At 41.7% G+C, this 15,841-nt stretch overlaps 1 non-coding gene across 1 annotated transcript; it reads right to left on the minus strand.

Annotated features, from left to right (window-relative positions):
- Positions 1-14,795: 14,795 nt before the first annotated feature.
- Positions 14,796-14,863, minus strand: LOC148027313 (small nucleolar RNA SNORD36). Its single transcript, XR_015692986.1, has one exon. It is a non-coding gene; the product is annotated as a small nucleolar RNA SNORD36 (small nucleolar RNA).
- Positions 14,864-15,841: the final 978 nt, after the last annotated feature.

Raw genomic sequence — 15,841 nt, forward strand, 5'->3', positions numbered from 1 at the left:
CCGTAAATCCCTTGCCTTCTGGGTCCTGCACAAGAGGGTAACGTGACTCGGGATTCGATCTCGAGGCCCGCATACTAGTCTACGGGCAGAAGCTTGGAATAGTGATCCCTAGCGGATTACTGGATAAGCCTTCGGACGGATTACGGACAAGCCTACGGGCGGAACTCCTTGTATTTCAAAGATAAAATGATGAAATAATAATAAAGAAGTTGTTTGATATTGTTTTTCTATGTCACGTGATAAGATTACGTGAAGGAACCAGTGCCTAACAGAGTTAATTAAAGAAGCTGATTGTTATATGTCAAATTAATGTCTTAGATAATTACATAACTAAAACAAACCGAGGAAAGTGCGGAGGATGGACCATGGGTCCGTCCTACGGATGGGTGGTCCCGGTTAGCCGGGAACTTTTCTCAAAAATCTCGAAGATCAGCGGGATGATCATCATTATCAAAACGAATAATGAGACCAATGACCGAGACCCGATTTACGGAATAGGACTATGCCTATTGGTAGAGAGGTTGAGTTTTGCATCCCTCTCATTTCCCATTCTCCTTGAACCAAGTGCAGCATGAATCCGCTTCGGACCTAGCAGTTCGCTTGGGTCTGACGTTAGTTGCTGTTAGTTAATAACCAAACAGGAAAACCAAATTCCGGTCGATCCTAAGTGGGAACGGCCAGGATACTTCCGCTACGTGGCAGACACGGGAAGACCTAGATTGCAAAACCCGTAACATTCCAAGGGAGTGCCGGACGGAGTTTTCTAGACATCCTTTCCGATGGACTGCTAAGACGTGTCCTGGATGATTCTGGTGGACACGTTACAGTTGGTATCAGAGCCGACCAACAACGGAATTGTTTTTATGAGATCTCAATAAAATGAAGTAAAGAAATTGTTGCTATCCAAACATTTCCTCATCTTCATTACTGTCTTGGAGAACTATGAAGCGTGGAACAAGTTTTTGGTGTTCCGGATCATGTTTATGACTGCAATGCATTCTCCACATTATAGACAGAGAGTTGAAATGATGAACATCCTGGAGCAGATTTATAATCCATCACCTTTATATATAGAACGAAGATGGACTGGGTCTTCAGGAATCTACTACATAGCTGCCCACCGGTTCGCTTATCTACAAACCAACCTAAAGAGGATCAAGTGGTTGGAAGACTTGAAAGTCGTGAAGCTATTCATTTTTGTGGAAGCTCACGTAAATTTGACCTTGCATATTCAAGGTCGGAGGGTTGAATTGAACTCATATGTATATGAGGAAGTAACCCGTGTAATCCCAGCCGACAGGATTAAGGTGTTGGGCCGCCACGAGAAGTATGGATTCCAGCGGAAAGGATATCCTGAACTTCCAATGAATTATCGATTCCTAAAGATCCATGACCCAAAACCTTACTATTACACAGTTCTTGTAGACAAATGCAATACAACGTTGTTCTCCCCAAACTAAATGTAATGATTGGATTATCATCACACGAGATGTTGTATAAGGCTACGCCCATGTAAATATAAATAAGGACTTCTTTTATCAATATCCGACTGTGCATCAGGGTTGTTAAAAAAAAAGTTAAGTAGCTTCATGATTTACGAGATAGCTGAACTAAAGATAAGCTAATGTCAATTATCATACAATAATGTTAAGAAAACTTTTACCCAGGCACAACCCCAGGTACAGGTTCCAAATTCGCCCCCTACATCAAGTACTGCTGTGATCCAGGAGAAGAAGTTCCTCCTCAAGCAGATAAAGCCACCCGAGTTTGACGGGAGAGGCAGATTCGTCCAGTCTGATGCTGAAATTTGGATTGAATCTATGGAGGACTACTTTGAAGCATCTGGTACTGTGCCTACCAATCAGGCCATGCTCGCCAAATTAAAACTCACCGGCGAAGCTAGACTATGGTGGAAACAATGGTGCAGGGATCAAGGGACTTCAGAGGGGTCCGTCACTTCGGAGAAGTTAAAGAAAGCCGTGCAGGGGTGATATTTGCCACCTGCATATCGTACACAAAAAATGAATGAATTCTACGAGCTAAAACAACTAGGACTCACCCTTGACGCATACTACTCTAAATTTGTCTCACTCTTAAAGTATGCGCCACAGATGGACACGACGCAGCAGGTGTCCAAATTTTGCGCGGGCTTAAATCCACCTGTAAATACCCGTCTCGAATCTATGCGACCGTCAGATATTCAGGATGCACTCATTCGAGCGGCACCTATAATTCAGGAAGTGCAAGCTAGACCAAGGGGTAACAAGAATTGGTCTTATAGCGACCCGAACAGAGGAGCATTCAGACCCCAAGTGAAGAGAGTTCAAGGTCACAATCAGGGACAAAGGAAGAAAGCAAGGACAAAATAACGTCAACAACTTTGTTCCTACTCACAGTAATGGCCGAAACCTCCGATGTTTCCACTACAACGAACTCGATCACTTCAAAAGGCAATGTCCCAAGTTTAGCGAGGGACATCGTCAAGGTGCAGGCCGCGGTCAAGGAGCTGCCACCCGTGGAAGAGGAAGAACTGCTTGCATTACCAATAGGCAAAGATGTGAAGCAGAAGAAGAGGAAGATCCGACTATGGAAGCAGAATTCGAAAGAGCGACAGTCCATGCCGCTTTACACAAGAAGGGGCCGAATCGCCAGTTCTCGGTGATTCAAACACCGTCGGACTATCAAGGTAAAGGTTTCAAAACCTTGATTGATTGTGGCAGTACACATTCCTTTATCTCACCAGCGTGTGCTAAAAGATTAGGAATAGCCACAGTAGAAGCACCTACCCTACTTGTGGAATTGGCAAACGGTCGTGAGGTAACTTGTATCAGGCAAACTGCTAAGGAAGAGTTCTTTCTGGGAGGAAAGAAAACCTCAGTCAAATTTAGAGTCATGAATTTAGGTATCCATGAGTGTCTACTCGGGATGGATTGGCTTAAGCCTAATGACGCCCACATCCACTATGGAAAGGGTCAAGTTTCCTTTCGAAACTCTGAAAGAGAGTTTGTTACAACTCAAGGTGAGGCAGGAGTGCCAAGAATCCAGTTAGCCAAAGTATCGCGGATCATAAAAGGGGTTAGAAAAGGATTACCTGTTTACCTGATCAAACTCAACAAGTTAGATCAAAAGCAAGAGTCTCATGAGGGACCCTCTTGGCTAAAGGAATACGCTGATGTATTCCCTGAGGAATTGACTGAACTTCCACCTCCAAGAGAAGTTGATCATGAAATAAGGCTAATGCCTGGAGCTGCGCCAATCGCAAAGAGACCTTATAGAATGTCCATACCAGAAGCTATTGAGTTGAAGGAACAACTCAAGCAACTGTTAGATCAGGATTACATCCGGCCTAGCAACTCACCATGGGGAGCTCCAGTACTATTCCAGAAAAAGAAAGATGGGACACTTCGACTATGTATTGATTACCGTGGGTTGAATCAATCAACAGTCAAGAACAAGTATCCTATTCCTAGAATAGATGAGCTTCTTGATCGCTTTCAAGGTGCAAAGATCTTCTCCAAAATTGATCTCAGGTCAGGTTACTATCAAATAAGGATCAAGGAGGAAGATATTCCAAAAACGGCCTTCAATACAAGATATGGGCACTTTGAGTTCTTGGTTATGTCATTCGGGCTTACAAATGCACCTGCCACCTTCAATAGATTAATGCAGGATATTTTTAGACCATATCTTGATGATTTCATGCTTGTCTTCTTCGATGACACTTTAGTTTATTCTAAACAGGAAGAAGATCATGAACCTCAACTTCGGATTGTCCTTGAGACAATGAGGTCTCATAAGCTGTATGCAAAAATGAAGAAGTGTGCATTCTTCAAGCGTCAGATTGAATATTTTGGATTCATAGTATCATCAGAAGGAATATCAGTAGACCCAGTCAAAGTCAGAGATGTGCTTGAATGGCCAATACCAGTATCCGTCAAAGAAATACGTAGCTTTCTTGGCTTGACAGGATGGTATAGGGTCTTTATCAAAAACTATGCTTTGATTGCAGCACCTCTTACCGACTTACTAAAGAAGCAGACTTCTATTACATGGTCAACTCCCGAACAAAATAGCTTCGACCAATTGAAGCAATGTTTGGTATCAACACCTATTCTAAAACTTCCTGACCTCAATAAGGAGTTCGAGGTAGTAACTGATGCCAGCATTCTTGCCTTGGGGTGTGTACTTATGCAGGAAGGTCATCCAGTAGCATATTCTTCAAGGAAATTGAAGAGTCATGAAAAGAATTATGCCACGCATGATCTGGAATTATTAGCTGTCATCCATGCTCTAAAGCTTTGGAGACACTACCTGTTGGGTAACAAGTTTACTCTAGTAACCGATCATAAGAGTCTCAAATGGATTTTTTCCCAGAACGAGCTCAACATGAGGCAATGTCGGTGGATTGAAGTATTGGAGGAGTATGATTTTGAAATCAAGTACCGACCAGGGAAAGAGAATGTAGTTGCCGATGCACTCAGTCGCAAGGCATTCCTAAATTCCCTAATCTTGCAGAATCCATCAACGGCCAGATCTCTGGTTACAAAGGTATCTATGCCAAGCAACCCTATACTCGAACTAGCTAGAGAGGAAGCATGCCATGATCTGGCCTACCAAACAATGATAAAAGAAATATCTACCAAGGAGCAGAATCTGAAGTCACAAGTTAAGTATCAGGAATTTTCCATTGATAATGGACTTGTCTACTACAGAACAAGGCTGTGTATACCAACAAGCCAGTCACTTAAGCAGAAGATATTATGGGAAGCTCATGATTCCCCTTTTGCAGGACATCCTGGCTATGCAAAAACTCTTAATGCAGTTAGGAAGAGCTACCATTGGGAGAGGCTCAAAGGTGACGTTCTCAAATATGTCATTGAATGTTTATCTTGCCAACGTATCAAGGCTGAACATGTCATGATGCCAGGAAAATTGCAACCACTTGACATTCCCCAAATGAAATGGGAATTCATCAGTATGGATTTTGTGGTGGGCTTACCCCAAGTCCAAGGAGGATACAATTCCATTATGGTTGTAGTTGACATGCTTACTAAGGTTGCACACCTGATTCCAGTAAAGACAAACTATAAAGCCTCCGACATTGCAAGATTGTTTATCAAGGAGATATTCAAGCTACATGGGTTACCTAGAAGGATCATTAGCGATCGAGATTCTCTCTTCACTTCACACTTCTGGAGAGCTATCTTTGAAGCTATTTGGGACTCAACTCTGTTTTAGCACCGCCTACCATCCCCAAACGGATGGACAAACAGAGCGAGTGAATCAAATCATTGAGGATATGCTTAGGGCATATTGCTGTCGAGAGCCCGAAGAGGTGGATTCAGTACTTGCCGTTAGTAGAATTTGCCTACAATGCTTCTTACCAGCAGAGCATTCAAATGACCCCTTTCCAGGCATTGTATGGTCATGATTGTCGAAGTCCCCTAAACTTTTCTGATCCAACCCTAAGAGTTGAAGCTTCAAGACAAATGTTGGAGGACATGGATGACCAAATAAGGTCAATAAGAGAAGACATACAAGCAGCCAAAGATAGACAAAAGGCATATGCGGATTTGAAACGCCAAGAGAGGGTCTTCGGAGAAGGAGACATGGTCTTCATTCGTGTACGCCCTAAAAGGAGTTCTCTATCTCTAGGAGAATGCAAGAAGCTAAGTCCAAGGTATTATGGGCCGTATAAAATCCTCAAATGCCTGGGACCCAATGCTTATAAATTGCAACTTCCTGATAACCTAAAAGTTCACAATGTATTCCATATTAGTCTCTTAAAAAAATATGTACCCAACCCTAATCATGTACTTGATGACCAACAAATTGTAATGCCTAGTCAAGGAGTCCTTGAACTAAGACCGGATAAGATTTTAGATGTTAGCGAGAGACAGTTAAGATCTAGAACCTTGAAAGAATGCCTCGTCCAGTGGAAAGATTATCCCGAAGAGGATGCCACCTGGATAGATGAAAGCTCTCTCAACCTTCAATATCCCCAGTTTATCTCGAGATGAGGACATCTCGATTCTTCTAAGGGGGAGAGAATGTAATATTTCCACTCGTGAATATTGATTTCCCCCACACTGCGTAAACCTCGTGCAAAGGTTATCTTTCATATTGGAATTACCGGCAGTATAATGTGTAACCTACACGCGAGAAATCGAGACCATCCGCATTTGCAAAGCAAGCCCGAGGGTTCAAATCCGCAATTCACACGTAAACACCCTCTTGGGAGGGGCAAAATGGATATTATTAAAGCAAATTTTTTTATATTTATCCCTTTCCCCCAGCTGATGCACGGCTGGAGGAGAGGGAGTGTGGGGGGATGGGCTTGGTTGAGTCGTGGGCTGCATGAGGAGGGGGGAACCCATGCAGGGGCCACATGGTGGAGCTCTCCTCTCCCCCCCTTGTCCTATATATACACCCTCTAAGGTGTTGAAGAGGGGGAGGGGGGGACAGACGGTTGCTGCCATCGCCGTGTTGGGAAAGAGGGCAGAGGCTCCGTGGAGAGAGGAAGGGGAGTTGCTGTCGACGCTGGGAGAGAAGGAGACCGCCGCTGTACTCGCTGCCGTGCTGTGGGAAGAAGGCCGCCGCCTTGCTGTGAGACCACCAGGCCGCCGCCCATCCCCGCCATCGTCATCAAAGTCCCTCCCCTTGTCTTCGACGCCTTCTCCTTCCCAATCATTGGCCCTCCCACGACGTCTTTGCTGATCTTCAGAAGCTTCTTAGAAGCTTCTTTAAGAAGCTTCTAAGGATAAGCCCATAAGCCTTGTTCCTACGTGCCCTTTCCGGTTTTAAAACCGGGTTTGTAAAAGCTCCAAATCCCACAAGCTTGCTCGTAAAACCCCAAATTCCCGCATGCCCTCGCAAAGCTTCATTCTCGCAAGTTCTCGTAAAGCCCAAATCCCATAAGTTTTTTTTTTCACAAGACCTTCCATAAGCCCAAATCCCGCAAGCCCGGTATTCTCAAGGATCCGCACTTTGGAAGGGATCTCCTGCGTATGAGGGAAAAGGGGAAAGATCTTGAAGCTGCTTACAACGGTTGGAGAAGACTCACCGATTGCGTAAGGGTAAAGGCAAACCGGAAGTCCGTAAACACGCTAACGATGGCTCCCAAGAAGTCGCAAGGCGCGCCTGCGGGAGGTTCTTCTCCTAGCATTCACGTGGACATCTCCCTGAGCCCACAGACCCAGGTTTTTACTATTGTGATTTCATACTAAAGTAATGCATTAAGCATGACAACTCCATGGATTAGGAAGCACCCGTGCATGTTCAAACTCACCTAGCCTAGTTAAATGCAATTGGGAAAAATTGGTATTTTCAATATAAACGCAAATTGTCCATCCATCTTACGACCTTAATAGTAAATTGCCTTGTCGTGCATTTTCAAAGGAAAGCCACATATTGCCTAGGGTTAAAGAGGAAATTGTTAAGTGCATTGGTCATGAAGGAAAGGAGTATTTTTGCAATAACTCCCTTCGTTATGATTCGCATGAGGGAATTGTTAACTTCTGTTGCACGGCATGAAAAAGAACCCCGATCTTATAAGTTGCATGGGAAAAGATGCTTGGAAATGGATTAAATCGACACTTGCCTTAGTATTGCATGAACTTCATTCACGATGTTGTTGTATCTAAGGGTCGCATTTATACTTTCGCAAATTTCATTTCATCAAGTTGCATTTAGGAATGATTGCATGGCTTATAAAAGCATGAAATTCAAATACTTAGACAAAAGGTTGTAGGCGTTATTCCTTGATGTAAATCCTAGTAGGCCCTATGTAAGTTATTCTTCAAATTATCATGCCTTTTGACTTTAGCAAAAAGGGATAGGGCTATTGCGGATCTTATGGTGCGTAGAAGTAATGAATTACATGTTTACATGTATCGTAACATTTTGCAACTATTTTTCTACTTTAGATCAAGTTTTTCATCTCTAGGAAAGAATTGTCCTTGTCATAAGACAAGTAGGTCAATTTACCCAAGTCATTTGTGGTATCATGACTGTTAGGGTTTCGTATAGGCATAACTAGCCGATTCAATAAAAACCTCAAGTATTAGCTAGGGCTTGGCACGTTAGAAATGCAGCCAAGTATCGTACTTGGACGCCAAGTCGAAGCCCTCAAACCCAAAGGTCCTACCCACCTTCCCGGAATGTTGAGTCAATTGGATGCTCACGCAAATAATGATCTAGGGTTTCTACCCTAAGGATCATTCGACCTAATGCTAGAACTTGGATTGAGTTGGAATCCCTAGGACCGAACGTTGTCGGCCTAGTGCAATTAGGATTGGGTTGAGTAAGAAGACACCCTAAACCCTACTTCTAGTCTAATCATAATTCCTTGACCAGAAAACACCGTTCAATGGGTGAAATGATCCCTTGGAATAGAGGCGACACTTGTGCAACAAGTTGCAACGTCGCATAGCCTTGTGGTTTGATCACAAGAAAGTTTTGCCGTTCCTTGGAATGAGGTTGGCAAGTTCTTGCGCAAGTTTAACTTGCAAGAGGATGAGTAGTCATCCTGTTACATCACCCTTATTGGGAAGATTTGCCAAGTTAAGGGAAGTTAGGTATTTTCTTGGAAGCAAATGATCAATCAATAAATTAAAGCGACATGGTCGCCAGGGTTTACTGTTAATAAAACCTAAGGTAATTGGTTAAGTTGGGTTAACAGGGTATGACCCTAACCCAAGGACAAAAGGGTGAACAAATAAATCCTTGGGGGATCTTGCCAAGTCGAAATTAATCCCAGATCGAATGCTGGATGCATTCGGAGAGAAGGATTCACTCCTTAATAGTTGGCCAAATAAATGACCACTGAAATTGATTGTGCTTGTAATAGTTTAGAAAGCACTGTTTGCCTTGTTTGCTCAAGGAACTAAAGGATGAAAAGATATCTAAATGCTTCAGGTTGAAGGCCTGAAGGGAGAGGCAGCTTCAGTTACCCCCGACTGCCTGCCTGACCCTAACCAAGGGGGTTGTTGACCGCGCCGGGAACGTGGACCGAACCCGCCGCGAGAGGTCTTTCCGTTGAGCTCTACTTGGTGCAGGAGGACGCTTGGGTACCAAGGGGGGCTCTGGCCGTAAATCCCTCGCCTTCCGAGTCCTGCACAAGAGGCTAACGTGACTCGAGATTGGATCTCGAGGCCGCATACTAGTCTACGGGCAGAAGCTTGGAATAGTGATCCCTAGCGAATTACTGGATAAGCCTTCGGGCGGATTATGGACAAGCCTACGGGCGGAACTCCTTGTATTTCAAAGATAAAATGATGAAATAATAATAAAGAAGTTGTTTGATATTGTTTTTCTATGTCACGTGATAAGATTACGTGAAGGAACCAGTGCCTAACAGAGTTAATTAAAGAAGCTGATTGTTATATGTCAAATTAATGTGTTAGATAATTACATAACTAAAACAAACCGAGGAAAGTGCGGAGGATGGACCATGGGTCCGTCCTACGGATGGGTGGTCCCGGTTAGCCGGGAACTTTTCTCAAAAATCTCGAAGATCAGCGGGATGATCATCATTATCAAAACGAATAATGAGACCAATGACCGAGACCCGATTTACGGAATAGGACTATGCCTATTAGTAGAGAGGTTGAGTTTTGCATCCCTCTCATTTCCCATTCTCCTTGAACCAAGTGCAGCATGAATCCGCTTCGGACCTAGCAGTTCGCTTGGGTCTGACGCTAGTTGCTGTTAGTTAATAACCAAACAGGAAAACCAAATTCCGATCGATCCTAAGTGGGAACGGCCAGGATACTTCCGCTACGTGGCAGACACGGGAAGACCTAGATTGCAAAACCCGTAACATTCCAAGGGAGTGCCGGATGGAGTTTTCTAGACATCCTTTCTGATGGACTGCTAGGACGTGTCCTGGATGATTCTGGTGGACACGTTACAAATCCATAGGAGCATGCCTGCATTAATATCTGACGTTTTCGATGCTTATCAGTACCAGGTGGATAACGAGCAGTACTAAGAAAATTTGCAATATCAGCATACCATGGAACTTGTGTCTCCACAGTAAAAAGTGATACATCTGGCAAAGCATCTTCTACACCTTCCTCCTTATCTGATGTTAATAATCGTGAAAGATGATCTGCTAAGACATGAGCTCTACCAGGACGAGTAACTATTTGAAAATCAAATTCTTGGAATAACAACATCCAATGAATCACACGTCCTGAAAGTTCTGCCTTATTAAGCAAGTACTTTAACACCTCGTGACCAACATATATGGTAAATTTATTCCCTAATAAATAATGACGAAATTTCTCCACCGCAAATACCATTGATAGGCATTCTTTCTCAGTGGTAGTATAATTTCTTTCTGCATCACTTAGGTTACGGCTTGCGTAATAAATTGGATGATCCACCTTATTGTCATCTACTTGACATAAAACTGCTCCCACAGCATACATAGATGCATCGGCATGAATATGGAATTCTTTTGTCCAATCCGGGGGTGCCAATACTGGTCCTTCTATTAACTTCTGCTTAAGAAATTCAAATGCTTTCTTGCAAGCGTCATCCCAATTAAAAGGAGTATCTTTCCGCAGCGTTAAAGGTGAGGCCACCTTTGCAAAATCAGAAATGAATCGTCGATAATAATTTAGATGTCCTAAAAAACCTCAAAGTTGTTTAAGAGTTGTTGGTGGAGGAAGTGCATAAATCTTGGCAATTTTAGCTAGGTCCATAGCAATGCCTTCTTTAGAAACGATATGCCCCAACAATGTTCCTTTTGGAACTCCAAAAACACATTTATCAGGATTTAACGATATTCCTACTTCATCACTACGTTCAAATACTTGCGCCAATTGATCAGGCATTTCTTTTGCTGTTCCATAGACACAAAAGTCATCTAGGAAAACTTCCATCCACTGTCGAAGAAAATCTTGATAAGCTGCAATCATAACTCTTTGAAACGTTGTAGGTGCATTACATAAGCCAAAAGGCATTACTTTATAAGCGAATGTACCCCATTCAGTAGTGAAAGTAGTTTTGGATTGATCTTCAGGATGAATTAACACCTGGTTGTAACCACTAAACCCATCCATGAAAGAATATAGCTCATGGCCTGCAACCTTATCAAGTACTTGGTCTATAAATGGCAAAAGAAAATGATATTTCCTTGTCTTACTATTAAGCTTCCTATAATCAACACAAATGCGGATTTTCTTGCTATTTTTCTTGGGTACTACCACAATTGGAGATACCCATTCACTATATGCAACAAGATATATAAATCCTGCATCAAGAAGCTTAGTAATCTTAGCTTTAACCAGTTTTGCATACACATGATTTGTTCGTCGTTGGCGTTGACATACGGGTTTTGTGCCTGGTTCTAGATCAATATAATGCTGACAAAGTTTAGCTTTAATACCTTTAAGGTCCGTATAAGACCAAGCAAATTCCCCAACATGTGCTCGTAATACTTCTTCAAACCTCTGTCGATCTTGGAATTTCAATTGAGCTCCTAGATTTAAATATTTCCCTTCTACCATTCCTATTTTAACTACTTCCACTCACGCTCTTCAATAAACAAAGAGGCTATTTTCCGAGGCTTGATCGTAGGCACATCTTCCGATATTTCCATTGATACGCTTTCAAGTAGACTATGCCTTGTACTAGATTCTGGTTCTTCTTCCCTCGCATTCACAGAGTGTACCAAGGGTAAAGCCCTATAAGGGACAATAGCTAAATCTTCCCAAGTACCCTCAGTCATTTCTATCATATGGACATCCAATATATCAGGCAATAGCTTATCGGTATAACTTCCTTGTCTTTTACTCAAGCCATGCAAGATGGAATTCAAATTTCTATTATTCTTTATCGTGAAGGTGGTATTTATAGAACCTATTATCTGAGAAACCTACTCTTGATCACATGGAAATTGAGCATGTAATGTTTGACGATAACGCCGTAAAATTCCATTTTGCTTTTCCAAACGCTCTTGGTCATTCAAATCCCAAGACCATTGAGTAGTACTAAGCTTAAGAATTAATGAGTGTAAATCCTCATCTTCCTCACCTTGAATTCGACACCCTAAATAGTGTATAACTTGTTTTAGCTCTAGAAAATTCTTAGGTGCCAGAGGTTCAAACCATCGAAGCTCTGGTTCAACTCCATCCCCATAGACAGTAAAATCCATTACTCTTTCTTTGGGATGCGGTAAGACTACCTCACATATACTTGGCATGTGAGCTTTGCTTGATTGCAATTGCCTTCTATGATATCTCCCTAACTGCCCTTTAAAATAATGATACGGCTTTTGTCTACTGCTCATAGAGCGCTTAAGGGAATAATATAGCCAAGGAGCGGTAGTCGAGTTTTTCTCTTGCAATCCAATTCCAGAAAAAGCCAGAGGTTTACTTCTTGTATAAAATTCATTTGTTTGCCCACATTCCACTGAGCATTTCCTAGGAATAGGCGATATTCGTTCCATTTGTTGTACATCATTTTTTAATTTAGATTCTTGCTCTTCTAAATACATCTCTAAAAGTGAAATTTCTTCTAGATACCGCCTCTCCCTAAATTGGAATTCTGACTTTTCTTTTTGTAACTCCGCAATTTTCTTCATTGCTTCATTCACAGCTGTCACTGCTGCCTCACGTTCTATTTCCAAAAGTCTCATTTAAATCATTGATTATCCTATCATAATTATCATGGCATTCATTAAAAGTCTGCACAAATCTATTTAAAGCTGGGGATGGGTCATCTCTATCATCATGTAATATCGGCTGTTGTAAAGGTTTGCAACCATTCCTTTTTCTTCTTTCTCTTTCTTTCTTTTCTAGTTGACGATAGTAAGATCTTTTAGCAACAACTGGAAGTTGTTCGAACCCAAAAGGCGGAATATCTAACTCATAAGGAAATGTTGTAACTAAACGCTCCTCAGGTTGGTCATGATCATTCTCAATAGTATTGACTTCCTCCAAAGTGTTTAAATTCATAGAGGCAGATAGATGTCAGACAGAGTGAAGCAGCATGCTTCCTCTCACTCACTTTATTATTCATTCAACACTATATAGTGAAAGTACAACCTAAGGTCATAAGACCATTCACACCAGTAATGGCACTGACTTATTTAATGTACCTAACTACTATGACTAGACTAGCTGTGTCCAGCTCATGTCGGTCAACACACATAAATGAGCTTGATATTCTAACACTCCCCCTCAAGCTCAAGTCAGCATCTAAACTCCAAGCAGCTGTCTAAAACCACAGAACTTATCTTTAACCAAGGACTTGGTAAAGATATCTGCCACCTGTTCATCTATCTTTACATGCATAAGATCAACGCGTCTTGCAAGAACCATCTCTCTGATGAAATGGTAGTGTACCTCTATGTGTTTCATCCTAGCATGATAAGCTGGATTCATAGCCAGGTGTACACTACTCAGATTATCACATAGTAGCTTCACTGGAGCATCTACCTGAATGTCCAAATGAGCCACCATAAGCTTGAGCAGCCATGAAATCTCGCATGCTGCCAATGCAACACCCCTGTACTCTGCCTCAGTACTCGATAAAGCAACCGTAGGTTGCTTCTTGTTGCTCCAACTAATCATGCTGCTACCAAATCCAAATGCATATCCACTTGTAGATCTGCGATCATATGAGCAACCTACTGGAGCCCCGAGAGGAACACCAAGGAAAAGGGAATTCTCTTGCAAGAAAATCTATCTTGTAACATCAACAAGCTTGTTTATCATGTTTCATATTGTCACAATGAAGAAAAGAACACCAGGCACAACAAATCTTCATGCAGCATCATGTAAATCTCCCACAGTTTTTAATAGAATCAATCATATTCTTCAACATCCTCATAGAATCCATCAATATCACAAAGAAAGCAAAGAAGTACACCATCTTTGAATGGAAATACATCACATAGTATTCATCTTCAATATCTTCATAGTCTTCTCTCTCAATCTCTCATATACAATCACTCTGTTTCTATAGAATTGGCTATCTCTGACTCTCTCTCTCTCACTCCATCAATAATACATCATATCCTCACTACAATCTCTCAAAAATCACTCTCAATAATCACTCTTAGGTCGTGGATACCCCTCCCAAGAGGTATGTCTGATATGAAAGGTCACCAGAGCCACTACAGTGTCTCTTCATAGCTCACTACTGTCACTTCACTCTAATCTTCTCTTCAGTCTTCAGCAGCTACTTCTTCCACTTCTTTCAGCTCTTTTGCACTTGTATTCACCTCTTTCCAAGGCTAGAAAACTTTCCCAAAATCATACATACATTCCACAGAACACTTACAGAACAGTCTACAGAACAGTACCAGAACAGTTACAGTACAGAAGCAGAACAGAAGCAGAAGCTCTACAGAAGACCTACAGAAGGTTACAGAAGGTCATCAAAACCACATAACTTATACTCAACCCATTCCAAACTCTCACAAACCATTCAATAAGCTTTCACAATATCTCATTCTTCATCAATCAATACTCCATCCCTCCTTACAGAAGACAATCAGAACAAAAACAGACCAAAACAGAACAAAACAGAAGGTATACAGAACCATTCAGAACCTATCAGAACATCACAAAACCATCAACAAACATCATGATCTTCCAAAACACAATCAATATCATCCAAAACCCTCTCAAACCACTTCCAAATCAACCAATCATCCCATAAAATCAACCATTCAGCTCTCAAAAACAACAAAAATCAGCCAAAAAACAAGTCATTTCAACACTCAACATATCCCCACACTTAATAAGGAAGCGTCCTCGCGACCCAGGAAAAAGGGAATACAAGTTCATTGAAAAGCTCAACTTTGATCTTCATTATCTTTTCAAAAAGAATCCATCCACCACGACCCCAACTTATAACCTGTTTCTGATATAAAAATACAAAGAAAGGAAAACTCTATTGAAATTAACACCTCTTATCAAACTAAAAATCACAACAAATTGGTAAAGGATATAAGAGCTTGCTTCTTCGTCATCTGCATCGTCTTCAACTCTCCAACCACGACCCCATCTCTACAAATCTCCAAAACAGAGCTCCTACACAAGATCCAATAGGAAACCACCACGTTCGTTTGACATACATGAACTCACAACACTAATACACAACACAACCATCTGAATGACTTTCTCAAAAAGAAGAGTTTGGCATTAAAAAGCTTGCACCATACATTGGAAAGGTATCAATGAAGATGATCCCTCTTAAAAGATTGATGTTGTCGGAATCGATCCATAGATAAGGATTCATCTACAAAGTTTTTAGGAGGATTTTGAAAAAATTGGAGACAACACATCCTTTCCAACAGGACTAGGTATCTGCTAGGCAAACAGAGGGCATGAAAATACAATATCTCCAGCTGTTGGGAATCAATGCTAACATTGACATTCATGCACAACTTTGGGATAGGCTTTGAATCAGTATGAGAATGCCTATGCATATACGCCAGGTACCAAGCAAAGAGAGCAGTTAATCTCACTGAGGGATCTGCAGACTGTGAATATTGTTGGGCAAAATGAACATAGTTTTGATAGGCTTGACTTGAAACTGTCCATTCCCCTGGAATTACTGGCCAATTAATCTGCGGTCCTGTAAGGCAATCATCCGAACTCCATCCCCTTCTTCTGGAAATCTGAGTATCAAAACCGGCACAGTCACTAACCAACTGAGGTGGTTGAGATATGGAAGTGTTAGGAGAGGGTAATGGAATAAGGGAAAGTGGATGTAGGGAAGGATAGGAAAAATCATAAAAGGAAGAAAAGGTTAAAGAAGGAGTGGCAGAAATTTGTAAGGAATCACTAAGGAACGGTGTTAATTGATAAATAGGAAATGT

The sequence above is a fragment of the Lygodium microphyllum genome, chromosome 13, assembly GCF_053477565.2.
Source record: "Lygodium microphyllum isolate KBCC chromosome 13, Lygodium_microphyllum_v1.1.10, whole genome shotgun sequence".
Taxonomy (NCBI): domain Eukaryota; kingdom Viridiplantae; phylum Streptophyta; class Polypodiopsida; order Schizaeales; family Lygodiaceae; genus Lygodium; species Lygodium microphyllum.